Source organism: Zalophus californianus, chromosome 3 (genome assembly GCF_009762305.2).
Source record: "Zalophus californianus isolate mZalCal1 chromosome 3, mZalCal1.pri.v2, whole genome shotgun sequence".
Taxonomy (NCBI): Eukaryota; Metazoa; Chordata; class Mammalia; order Carnivora; family Otariidae; genus Zalophus; species Zalophus californianus.
In genome coordinates this window covers 43,768,018-43,781,014 of record NC_045597.1, presented here as the reverse complement: position 1 = coordinate 43,781,014, position 12,997 = coordinate 43,768,018, and the positions used below count along the sequence as shown (strand labels likewise).

The window sequence follows — 12,997 nt, the reverse complement described above, 5'->3', positions numbered from 1 at the left end:
TCAGCAATGTCCACAATAGCCAAACTATGGAAAGAGCCCAGATGTCCATCAACAGATGAATGGATAAAGAAGATGTGATATGTATATGCAATGGAATATAACTCAGCCATCAAAAAAATGGTATCTTGCCATTTTCAATGATGTGGACTGAACTGGAGGGTATTATGCAAAGCAAAATAAGTCAATCAGAGAAAGACAATATATATCTCACTAATATGTGGAATTTAAGAAACAAAACAGAGGATCATAGGGGAAGAGAGGAAAAAAGACAAAACCAGAGAGGGAGACAAACCATAAAAGACTCTTAATCGTAGGAAACAAACTGAGGGTTGCTGGAGGGTGGGGGCTGGGGTAACTGGGTGATGGGCATTAAGGAGATCACATGATGTAATGAACACGGGGTATTATATAAGACTGATGAATCACAGACCTGTACTTCTGAAACCAATAATATATGTTAATTAGTTTAAATTAAAAAATAAATTAAAAAATAAAGACATTCTTTTAATATATATTTTTTTGACAGTTGAGAAATGTATGTTTATTCTGATCCCATTGTACAACTAATCTAGGACAAATTACCAGATAAATAAATTTTACATTATTTCTTCAGGACTGGGGTTTTTCGATGACTTCAAATTTAGGATCTTCAAATTTGAAGTCCGGGAATGTATTCTTGTCTGCTTTACCATACATTTGCTTAAGCTTAAAAAGTTCCCTCTCTAGGTCTTGCGGTACTCTGGGCCAGGATCAACGGGTTCTCCAGATGCCTGTCGTTTAGTTCTGTATTCTCTAATCTTGTCAACAAAGAGTTTCTGTACAGGATCAAGTTCCTTATTAAATGCTACTGCTGTAACACCAATGTTCCTCCTCAAATGGACTGAGACTGCAGACCAAATGAGAAAGGAGAACCTGAAGAGCCTCTGAAGAATCATGGTAATTCTGTTACGGACAGGAAATGTCTCGGAGGCAGTCTGCCTCTTTTAATATTTCTTGCAAGACCATTCTGTTGACAAAAAATTCCCCCAGTTTTTGTTTTTCTGAGGAAGTATCTATTTCTTGTTCACTTTTAAAGGTTAATTTCCAAGGTACAGAATTTTAGGTTGGTGATTTTTTTCCTCTCCACACTTTATTTTTCTTTCTTTCTTTCTTTCTTTTTTTAGAAAGAGGACAAGCGAATGAGTGGGGGAGGAGCAAAGGGTGAGGGAGAGAATCTTAAGTGGACTCTGCAATGAGCGCCGAGCACCACCTGGGGCTGGATCCCCCCCCCACCGAGATCAGGACCTGAGCCAAAATCAAGAGTCAGGTGCTTAACCGAGTGAGCCACCCAGGTGCCCTCTCAACACTTGAAATATTTCACTCCAAGCTCTCCTTGCTCACATGGTTACTGAAGAGAAGTTGGACATAACTCTTATCTTTGTTTCTCAATAGGTAAGGTGGAGTTATTTATTTGGTTATTTATTTATATTTTATTTTTTTAATTTTTTATCCCCTCTGGCCTCTTTCAGGATTTTATCTTTGATTTTCTGTAGTTTGAAATGATAGGCCTGGGCGTAGTGTGTGTGTGTATGTGTCTTTCCCCCATTATCCTCCTTGATATTCTAGTTTCTTGGATCTGCAGTCTTGTAGCTGACATTAATTGGGGGGAAATTGATCATCTTTATTGTTTCAAATATTTCTTTTGTTCCTTTCTCTCTTTTCCTTCTGGTATTCTCATTACACGTGTGTTATACCTTTTGTTGTTTTCCCACAGTCCTTGGATATTCTGTTTTTCTCAATCTTTGTTCTTTTGCTTTAAAAATTTTCAAGACTTTTCCTCTAGCTTAGAGATTTTCCTCAGCTGTATCCTGTCTACTAATAAGCCCATTAAAAAGTATTCATTTCTGTTATAGTGTTTTTTTATCTTCAGCATTTCTTTTTGTTTTTTTCTGACATTTCTATATCTATGCTTACATCGCCTTCTGTTATTGCCTGCTATTTTATACTTTAGAGCCCTTAGCATATTAATCGCAAGTTGTTTTAAAGTTCTAGTCTGATAAATTCTAACATCTCTCTCATGTTTGGTTCTGATGCTTGCTTTGTCTCTTAAGATGGTCTTTTTTTTTTTTTTTTTGCTTTTTACTCTGTGTGGATATGATGTACTAGGTAAAAAGAAACGCTGTTAATAGGTCTCTAATAACGTGGTGGCCAGGTGTGGGGGGTGAAGAGATGTTCCAGAGTTCTGTGATTAGGTCTTAGGGTTTTAGTGAGCCTATGTTTCTGGACTGGGAACAACTATTTCTTAGTTTTGTTTTGTTTTGTCTCCTCTTAGGTGGGATAGGGCAACTAGAGTGGGCTGGAGTTGGGTTTTCCCTTCCCCCAAAGCGGTTAATCTCTGATAATACCCCAGCAGGTCAGGCTTTGGTGAACTAGTTTCCCACGGGGGCAGGCCTTGTTAAGAACAGAATGTTCTGGTGTATTTCAAAATAGTTCCTTTTCCCAACCCCCTCCCTGAAGTTGGAGGGGATTTTTTTCTCCTTTATTTAATTTGGAAACCTGGTGGATCTCCAGAGGGCAAATCTCACAATATTGTGATTTGTGAATGGATCCCCCTCGAGCTTTGAACTACCAAACTTGTCCATACTGAGCCTTCAGCAATTAATCAATTATAGTTCCGGTTTTCTGAGCATGGGACCCTGTCCTGAGGCAGTTTCCACTCTGAGTCTCTGCTCTGGTAAGTCATGATTACATGATTCCTTCTGTCTCTCCAATCTTGGGGGCAGTGGTTTGCCTTGTGTCCTCCCCTGTCTTACAGATCCAAGAGTTGTTGACTGTTCCGCGTGTTCAGCTTTTTACTTGTGGTTAGGAAGAGTGGCAAATTCCAAACTCCTTAGATTGCAGAACTGGAAACCCGAGATCCCAGTGTTCCATGCTTATGAAAAGACATGATTTTTATTTTTATTTATTTTTAAAAGATTTTATTTATTTGAGAGAGAGAGAACGAGTGGAAGGAGGGCTAGAGGGAGTAGCAGGCTCCCTGATGAGCAGAGAGCCCGACATGAACCGAGCCAAAGGCAGATGCTTAACCAACTGAGCCACCCAGGAGCTCAAAAGAGACATGATTTTTAAAAGCACCACTAAAAAAATTTTTTTGGCACATGGAGAAATGATTATATGTATTTTAATTTAATTGTTGACCTCAAAAGTTTACTTATTAATTCTAATAGTTCATCTGCATGTTATTTTGGACTCTATATGCAATTTATGTCATTTTCATAGGAGGATATTTTAGTTTTTTCTTTTTAACATTTATATTTTTAGTTACTTAATTCCCTCATTTTTACTTTTACTTTTTTCTCCTGCATAATTCTTAGTAGAAAAAATAGTGGCAAGTGTATTTGTCACATTTTGATTTCAAAGTGTAGATAAATTTTCAATATTTATTCATTACATTTATTAGGTAAAGACTTCTTAAATTCTGTTTTTAGTTTTCTATATTTTTATGTCAAAAATAGATTTATTAAATATATTGAAATAATTATGTATTTTTGTCCTACTTAAAGGATGTGAAACAGTAGATTTTTAAATGTTAATCTTGCATTTCTGGAATATATCCAATTTAGACTTTTATATTTTTACATTTGTTTAGTTGTTTCTGCAAATAAGTTTTTAAACAAGTTTGCATCAATGAAAGAGCCATAGTCACTTGTAATTTTCCTTTTAATTTCCTTTTATTTTCAGATTTTGCTATTGAGGTTATTCTGGGTTTTTACATCTTTTGTATTGAGTTTGTGTAATATATTCCCTCAAATGTTTGAAAGAACTCTTGAAAACTATGATCTGACATTTCTTACTAGACGGTTTTAAATTACAGATAGATTTTCTTACAGTTTTACAGATTTTGTATTGCTTTTTATGTCAGTACTACATGATGTGGTTTTCCAGGTATTTGTATAATATGCTTAAGTTTCAAATTAAGCATGGAATGGTGTTTAAAATACACTCTATGAATTTATTATATCTGCATGTTGTGTAGTGAGTGTCCTTTTCATTCCGGTTGCTAGTTATTGTATCTTCTCACTTCTGTCTTCGATCAGTCTGCTCGAAGTCTTTTTCAAAGGAACAACTTTGGCTTTTTATTTTCTCAATTATATATTTGTTTCTCTTTGCTTTGTCCTTTCTTCTTCTAGTTGAATATGAATTTGCTATTCTTTTAATTGTTCATTGAGATGGAATCTCAGCTCATTGACTTAGAGCCTTTCTATCCATATATGGTGATAGATTTTCTTCTCAGCAAGTTCTACATGTGAAGAAGTTTCTGTTTGTTAATTTTTACAGTTTTAAAATATGTCTTATTGACGGGGCACCTGGGTGGCTCAGTTGGTTAAGCGACTGCCTTCGGCTCAGGTCATGATCCTGGAGTCCTGGGATCGAGTCCCGCATCGGGCTCCCTGCTTAGCAGGGAGTCTGCTTCTCCCTCTGACCCTCCCCCTTCTCATGCTCTCTCTATCTCATTCTCTCTCTCAAATAAATGAATAAAATCTTTAAAAAAATATGTCTTATTGGGGAATAATTTACATGCAGTAAAATTAATTATAAGTATACTGTTTGAGGGTTCTTAAACAATGAATACAGTCATGTAACCACATCACCAAAAACTCAGAATATTTCCACTTTCTAAAAAAGCCCTCATTCCTTTTTTGGACACTCCCTTTTTGTTCCCTCTGTTCTGACAACCATTTATCTTTTTTCTACTACTGTAGTTTTGTTCTTTGAGAATTTTATATATGTGGAATCCTTCTCATGCAGTATGTAGTCTTCTTTATCTAGATTGTTTCCCTTAGCATAAGCTTCTTGAAAATCAGTCATTGGGTATAGTTTTCAGGTGTGTAAGTAGTACATTCCTTTTATTTTTATTTTTTATTTTTAAAGATTTTATTTATTTGAGAGAGAGAGAGCCAGAGAGAGAGAGTGATTGGGGGACTGACCAGGGAGCAGCAGAGGGAGAGGGAGAAGCAGACTCCCTGCTGAGCAGGGAGACTGACCTGGGGCTCAGTTCTACAACCCTGAGATCATGACCCCAGCCAAAGGCAGAGGGCTAACCAACTGTGCCACCCAGGTGCCCCTAGAGTACAAATCTTTGCATGAGCATAGGTTTTCACATCTTTCTGGTAAATATATAAGATGTGACTTGCTGAGTTCTATAGTGAATGTAATTTTTTAGCTTTCAAAGATACTGATAAGCTGCTTCTTAAACTGGTTGTGATGGTTTGCATTCAGTTATCAATATAAGAGAATTCCAGTGGTTCTGCAACTTCTCCAACACTTGATTTTGTCTCTGCTTCTAATTTTAGCTCTTCTAGTGGATATATATACTCACGTCTCATGGTCATTTTAATTTGAATTTCCCTGAGGACCAGTGGTATTGAGCATATCTTTGTGTGTTTAGTTGCTATTTATATATCTTTACTGCTGAAGTATCTGTTCAAAACTTCCGATTTATTCTGGATAGTTTGCACTATTATTGAGTTGTAATGCTTCTTTATATATTCTAAATATGAGTGTATTACTGAATTATATGTTTTGTAAATACTTTCTTCCTTTCATGTGTGTGCACATGAGTGGGGGACGCATTGCTTGGCCTTGTGAAGAGCACATTTTCTATTTTGAACAAATACATTTATCATCTTTTTCTGTCATGCTTTCTGAGACCTGTTTAATAGATCATTGACTTATCCAAAGGTACGAAGATTTTTTTTTTATATTTTGCCTTGATTTTTGATAGTCTTAGCTCATATCTTTAGGTCTTTGATCTATTACATCTTATTTTGTGTGTATGATTTGAGATGTGTCTAAGTTTTGTTTTTGTTTTATTTACATAGGGACAAACAGTTGTTTCTGCACAATTTGTTGAAAACAATATCATTTCTACAATGAATTACCTTTCCAAATTTGTCAAAAATTAATTCCGCATCTGTGTGTGTCTATTACTGAGCTCCCTATTCTATACTCTGCAGATGTATATGTCTACCTTTATACCAAAATTACACTCTGATTTTAGTTGCTTTATAATAAAGTCTTAAAATCATGTGGTATTAGGCCTCTTTTGTTTCCTTTTTATTAGTAATTACACTTCTTTGATGCTTTTGGTCCAATGTATAAATCCATTTTTATATATATATATATATATATGTACTTGGTCCAGTTTCCTCATTGTTTATTTTTATTTTTTTTTTTAAGATTTTATTTATTTATTTGAGAGAGAGAGCATGAGAGGGGGGAGGGTCCGAGGGAGAAGCTGACTCACTGCTGAGCAGGGAGCCCGATGTGGGACTCGACCCTGGGACTCCAGGATCATGACCTGAGCCGAAGGCAGTCGCTTAACCAACTGAGCCACCCAGGCGCCCTTCCTCATTGTTTAGAAGATAGGTGAATTCTCATAAAAGTTCATCATGACTGGCTAGGAGCAGAAGTCAACCACAAATTTTTTACATAGTATTTTAAATTTTATTTATTTCAATTGTGATTTTTTTTTTTCAAGAATCATTTACAGTTCAATCTCTAAATATAAAGTGGTTTGCCTAGACCTTTTCATTACTGATTATAGCTTCATTCCCTTTTGGTCAGAAAACACAATGAATATGTTACATTTTAAAACATGGTAAGATTGTTTTCTGGCTCAAAATATGATCAGTTCTGTTAAATATCCTATTTGCACTTGGAAATAATGTGTATTCACACTTGTTGGGTGCCGTCTACTATAAATGGGCATTAGATCATTTTTTTACATTCTGTTTTTCAAATCTTTTATATCCTATAGATTTTGCCTTTCAGTTATTGAGCAATACATGTAAAATTCTTTCAACACATAATGTATGATACTTTATTATGCTATGATATCTCTTATGCTTTTTGCCTTAAAAGCTACTTTTTCTATGATAACAGATTTTTACAAGTTTTCATTGGGTAGTGTTTGCATGGTATATCTTTATCATCACTTTACTTTCTACTTTATAAATTTTTTTAAGTGTGACTTTTATAAGCTGTATAAACTATACTTACAATACTTGTATTTTAATTTGATTATTAGCACATTTAACAGTTAATTTTCTTTCCTCACTTTATTAATTTACCTTTGTATTGTCTGATGTTGCCATTGTTTCTGTTAAAAAGCTCATTTTGTCACTTTTGTAAATCTGCTCTGTACTCTTAAGGTTTTTCTTTATCTTTAACTTCAGGAGTTTAATTATGATGTGTGTAGACCAAATGTTTATTATTCTATGCTGAAATTTTAAGCGCTTAATTTCCTTGAGTGTATTAAGTATAGTTATTTTAAATTTAGGATTTGAGAATTTCAGGGTCTAGATCCCTTGGGAGAGTGTGTTTACCATCTCTTGTATCAATGGGCTAATTCATACTGACTTTTCTTCATGTGTGCTCCATTATCTGTTTTTATTGGGTGGTAGTATTATACATAAAAAGCTGTAGGAATAACCTAAAGTCTGCATGAGATTATTTCCTTCAGAGAGGATAGCTATTTCCTTCTGCCAGTTGGCTAGTGGCATTAGCAATCCCATTTCTTCTCAATTTAATTTTGGGAAGTGAAATGCTAAAACTCTGGGCTTTAGTCCCTTTGAGAAATTATCTATATTGGTTCACCCCTGTCTGTCTTTGCTTTAGGGTGTCCAACCTAAAATATGGGTGGTTTTCCAGCCCTCCCCTTGTCAGGTTCTGGTTACCAGGTTTGTCTCCCTGTCTCACAAGGCTTTCAGAATCATTGCTTAGCTTCTTAGTGTCTCATTTACCTCCTTCTAAATTCCTTGGCAAGTTAGGGGAAAATGACCTCAAATGCTCAGTTTAGCTCTTTGGGTTTTCTTCTTTTCCTGGATGTTGTTACAGTTTTTATTTCCTTGTTGTCTCTCAAATGTTTGCAATCAGACTTAGGAGAAAGTACTTTCTAAGATTTTTTAGTCACTTCAAACTTTCTAATCCGCCATTACAATAATTCTCCCACCATTTTTTTAAGTATTTCTTTAATTTAAAGCCCTACATTTATATATTCAGGTTGATGACCATGTATTGTATCATTCAAGAGTTTCCAAAGTGAAAAGAAGGATACACAAGTGAGTAGAAAATATCAGGGAAAAGAATAAAGATAAATGTGCAAAAACAGTGCAGTAAACCCATTAATAAGGAATTTGGGGGGATAGCTATACAAAGAAGTAGGAGAATGTGGAAGATAGTTGTATAATGGCCAGAGGTGAAATGGCCATTGAAGAAATTGTCATGTTTTTAAAAAGTGTAAACAGAGTAAATTTCAAATTGGGCAAGGATAAATTATTAAGTTCCTGAGAATCAGTTTAAAAATCTTTTTCCTTATTACACAGTATTTTCTTTATGATTTTATATGAATGTTTACCATTTTTGTTGGGATATCATTTCCCATGTGCATTTCCCATAAATTAATGCAACTACATTAATTCATGGTACGTTAATATAACAAATGATTAAAGATAAATGGGACAGTACCTTTCTGTTCAATATGTCTTATTACTTTTAACGCCTTTCCAATTAACTGAACAGTACTGAGAAATGTAGCATTTTAAATTCTCATCTGTTCTTTTCCCATATTTTTGTGTTTGCCGGATGTATTTATTAACCCATTCACCAATATTTATTGTGCACATGATGTTGCAGGAATTGTTCTAGAGTCTGGAGACACAGCACTAGAAGAGACCAATTTATTTATTTCCTGTCCCAGTAAAGATTAGAGTATAAAGGTTAGGAATAACCATGTATTAAGGAATTACTTTATGCCAAATAATCCATATGAGTTATCATTTAATTCTCAGAATTTCTCTGAAACATTATTATTATGCTTGTTTCTGACAGGAAGAAATTTAAAATTCTTGAAAAATATTTTTAAGGCTTCAAACCCACATAGTAATGTCAGAGACAATTGGGGCATCCAGGTCTTTCTAACTAAATCAGAGTAACACTGCTTCATGGTTTACCTTTTTTTTTTCTAACTTAACAACTCCTCCTTAGCTTATATTAGTCTCTCATTTAGCCTTTATGTTGAAGATTATCTTTTCCCAGATCTTATCATGTCCCTTACCCATTTCAAGAGATGGAATCTAGAGGAACACATTTGAAAAAAAAATATATTTATGTTACTGTGGTCCAGTTCCTAATTATATTGCAAGGTTGGAGTATTTCCCTCTCTGGTACATAGGATTTATGTAGTATGAAATGTTTATATGAAGATCTGAAACCTATCAGAGTGATACATAGTGGCCTGAAAGTTAGGTGCCTCTGATTTATTTGGAACATTTATGGAATAATTAGTATTATACTGGTTCAAAAGATGGCAAAATCCTACAGAGAAATGATATTGTAAGTATGGTTTATACAGCTTATAAAAGTCACACTTAAAAAATAAATGACTTGATGAAGATTAATTTTAAATTTTATTTTTCTTATGTATTCTGATATGATCTATTTGCCTAATTTAGAATTTGCTAGGAGGAGACTGACTGGAGAAGAATTATATGTAATGGAAGAAGTTCTTACCTGTATATAAATCTTTGCAACTACTTGCAACTTTGAGTTATGTTTCAAAAATCATTTGTTTGCTTTCATGATGCTAGCAGGTATCATGAATTAAACTAAGAGACCAACAGATCCTTCCTGTATGTGACTCCAGAAAAATAAAAGAGCATGGATTTGTCCTGAAAATGGTAACATGAACACTGTTTAAAATAAGATAATGTTATATGATAAAAATGTATCTGTGTATAACAGAGAATCGTTTTACTGGACTTGAGTTAGTTATCTTTGGGAATATTATGAGTCACTAAATCAGTATTTAAAACCGATTTGTAATACCAAATATGTGGTGAGCTCCAGCTGTTTGTCAGTGTAATTTATTTATGTACTACCTTTCTTTATATCTAGCTGTTTGTATGTATAATTTATTCAAATTTAGAAGAGAATTTATGTTTTTCACCAGTGGGAAGAATAAATTTTAAATCTGAAAACAGGAAATTGTAAGAATAAAAATAAAAATAAAGCTTTTTTCAAATAAGCATGATAAAAATATTCCTCATGCATAATTAAATCTTAAATATCAAATCAGATTAACATTTCCAACAAAGAGAAGAAAAAAAATACATGTTTATAACTTTATAAGTAACTATTTTTCTGGTGAGTTTAATCACATTTTTTTTTTATTTTCAGAGATCATCAGAAAATGTCTTCATATATAATTTTTCTTTTTTCTCACTTTGACATTATTCGTGGCCTAGCCAATATTTGAAAAATAAAATGATTACCAAGATTTATCTTAACATAAACAATTCTTGTCAATATTTATATGAAATTATTTTTATTTTGCTTCAATTTTTTTAAGCTTTCCTTGGCATCATTTATGTAGAAATTTGTAATCCCTTCCTTCCATAAAATGATCTATGAAAGAAGAAGAAAAGAGGAACATAACTTCAGGACAAAAACGTGACATTTAAATGCTTATTATTTAAATTTGTACAATCATTAAGCATTGGGGATCCAGCTTTAAATCAGGGCATAAAGTGTATAAATGCTCAGTCTGCTCACACTACATATTCTACAGGTCACAAAGGTGTTGATAGATGACTGAACATCTGGCTCACTGTTTTGCTATAGTGGTTAAAAATTCTAACTTGCAAATCTGATGTGCTATATAATATGGTTGTTAACCATTTTTCAAGCAAGAATAGATACTTTTTAAGTTAAAATCTCACAAATCTTATCTGGACTTACTTGTAGGAAAGCATCCTGAATTATTTGTCTAAGCATATGAATAAATCAGGCAATGAAGATGCATTTGTTAAAATAAAATCATACCAAAGATTTAAAAAAGTGTTTAGACTGATTGCATTAATAACTTCAATTGTTTACCAGTTTTTGTATCCATATATCTTGACATATGACTGCACTTCCTCATCCTGAAGAGTTGGTGTCTCATTCCCATTCCTTAAACTTGGGCTGGTGTTGTACGTGATTCCATAGATGGTGGCAGAAATGATGTTATACCGGTTCTGAATATGCTCAAAGAAATTTTGTGTATTTTCTCTTGTGTTTCCATGCCTGTGCTGTTCCTATGTGTGAAGGTTAATTTTAATGTATCAGCTAATCAGGGCAACCTAGGACCCAGATATTTTGTCAGACGTTATTCAGGGTCTTTCTGTAATGGCCTTTTTGGATGACATTAACATCTGAATCAGTGGACTTTTAGTAAAGTAGATTCTTCTCCATAATGCAGACAGGCTTTATCCAATCAGTTAATGGCCTAAATAGAACTAAAACAACAGCCTTCTCCATACAAGAGAGAATTTTCCAGCAGACTGCCTTTGAACTTCATATGCAACATTGGCTCTTCTTTCTGTAGTGGGCTGCCTTTGGACTTGAATAGAACTCTCTCGGTTTCAGCCTTTACATGCACGCGCGCGCGCATCCACACACACGCACGCTCTATAGATTCTGTTTTTCTGAAGGATGCTGATTAAGACACTGTGAATGGAGGATGAAACACAAACTGAGCGGAGCTGCCATATAGGTCTCAGAAAAAGCCAGTGTAGATCACTCATTAACCACTCCATCCAGACAAGATGATCAGAGTCTCCTGACTGACCCCAGCTGACTTCAGATGCATAAGCAATAAACATTTGCTTTTTATCGTTGTATAGCAGCATTATAACAATACTTACTTCTATAGGATCTAAAGTTTCTTAGTTCCTAAGATACTTTCCAATTATTAAGCACTTTTGAAAATTCTTGAAGTTTTGAATTTAGAAAGGGCATTGTTTACTGACATAATTGTATGTTCAAATTTTTAATGAAAGCCTATTCCTAAAGTTTTTCCAATTCATTATTCATCAAAACTACTAAATCTTTGAAAATTATCATTATATTTTATATTTTAAATATGATTTCTATTTATGTGAAAACATTAGTGAAATAAAATTGCTTACATTTAGTTATATACATCTGAAAGCTACACAAATTGAAGGTGAGTTCAAATACTTTGACTACAGATCTCAGTGAGAATGGAAAAGAATTTTTTTTTTAAAGATTTTATTTATTTGAGAGAGAGAGAATGAGAGATAGAGAGCACGAGAGGGAAGAGGGTCAGAGGGAGAAGCAGACTCCCTGCTGAGCAGGGAGCCTGACGTGGGACTCGATCCCGGGACTCCAGGATCATGACCTGAGCTGAAGGCAGTCGCCCAACCAACCGAGCCACCCAGGCGCCCTGGAAAAGAATTTTTAAATTATTTATTTTTCATCATGATTACTGTACTTTTTAATCCCTCCCTCCCCTCTAGTTACCATCAGTTTGTTCTCTGTAGTTTCTCTGTTTCTTGGTTCGCTCTCTCTCTTTTTTTCCTTTGCTCATTTGTTTCTTAAATTCCACATATGAGTGAGATCATATGGTATTTGTCTTTCTCTGATTGACTTATTTTGCTTTAGCAGTGTACTCTGTAGCTCCATCTATGTTGTTGCTAATGGCAAGATTTCATTCTTTTTTATGACTGAATAATATTCCATTCTGTATGTTTGTATATATGTGGGTGTGTATGTGTTTACACATACCACATCTTCTTTAGCCATTCATCAATTGATGGGCACTTGGGCTGCTTCCTTAGTTTGGCTATTGTAACTACTGCTGCAGTAAACATAGGTGTGATGTATCCCTTGGAAGTAGTGTTTTCTTATTCTTTGAGTAAATACCCAGTAATGTGATTACTGGATCATGGGGTAGTTCTGTTTTGAAATTTCTGAGGAACCTCCATGCTGTTTTCCACAGTGGCTGCACCAGTTTGCATTCCCACCAACAGTGCACAAGGGTTCCTTTTTCTTCACATCCTCGCCACACCTGTTGTTTCTTGTGTTTTGATTTTAGCCATTCTGACAGGTGTGTGATGATTTCTCACTGTAGTTTTGATTTGCATTCCCTGGTGATGAGTGATGTTGAGCATCT

General features: G+C 34.4%; 1 pseudogene; it reads right to left on the bottom strand.

The window, feature by feature from the left end:
* Nucleotides 1–609: 609 nt before the first annotated feature.
* LOC113920722 lies at nt 610–935 on the bottom strand (annotated as a pseudogene).
* Between the last annotated feature and the right edge of the window lie 12,062 nt (nt 936–12,997).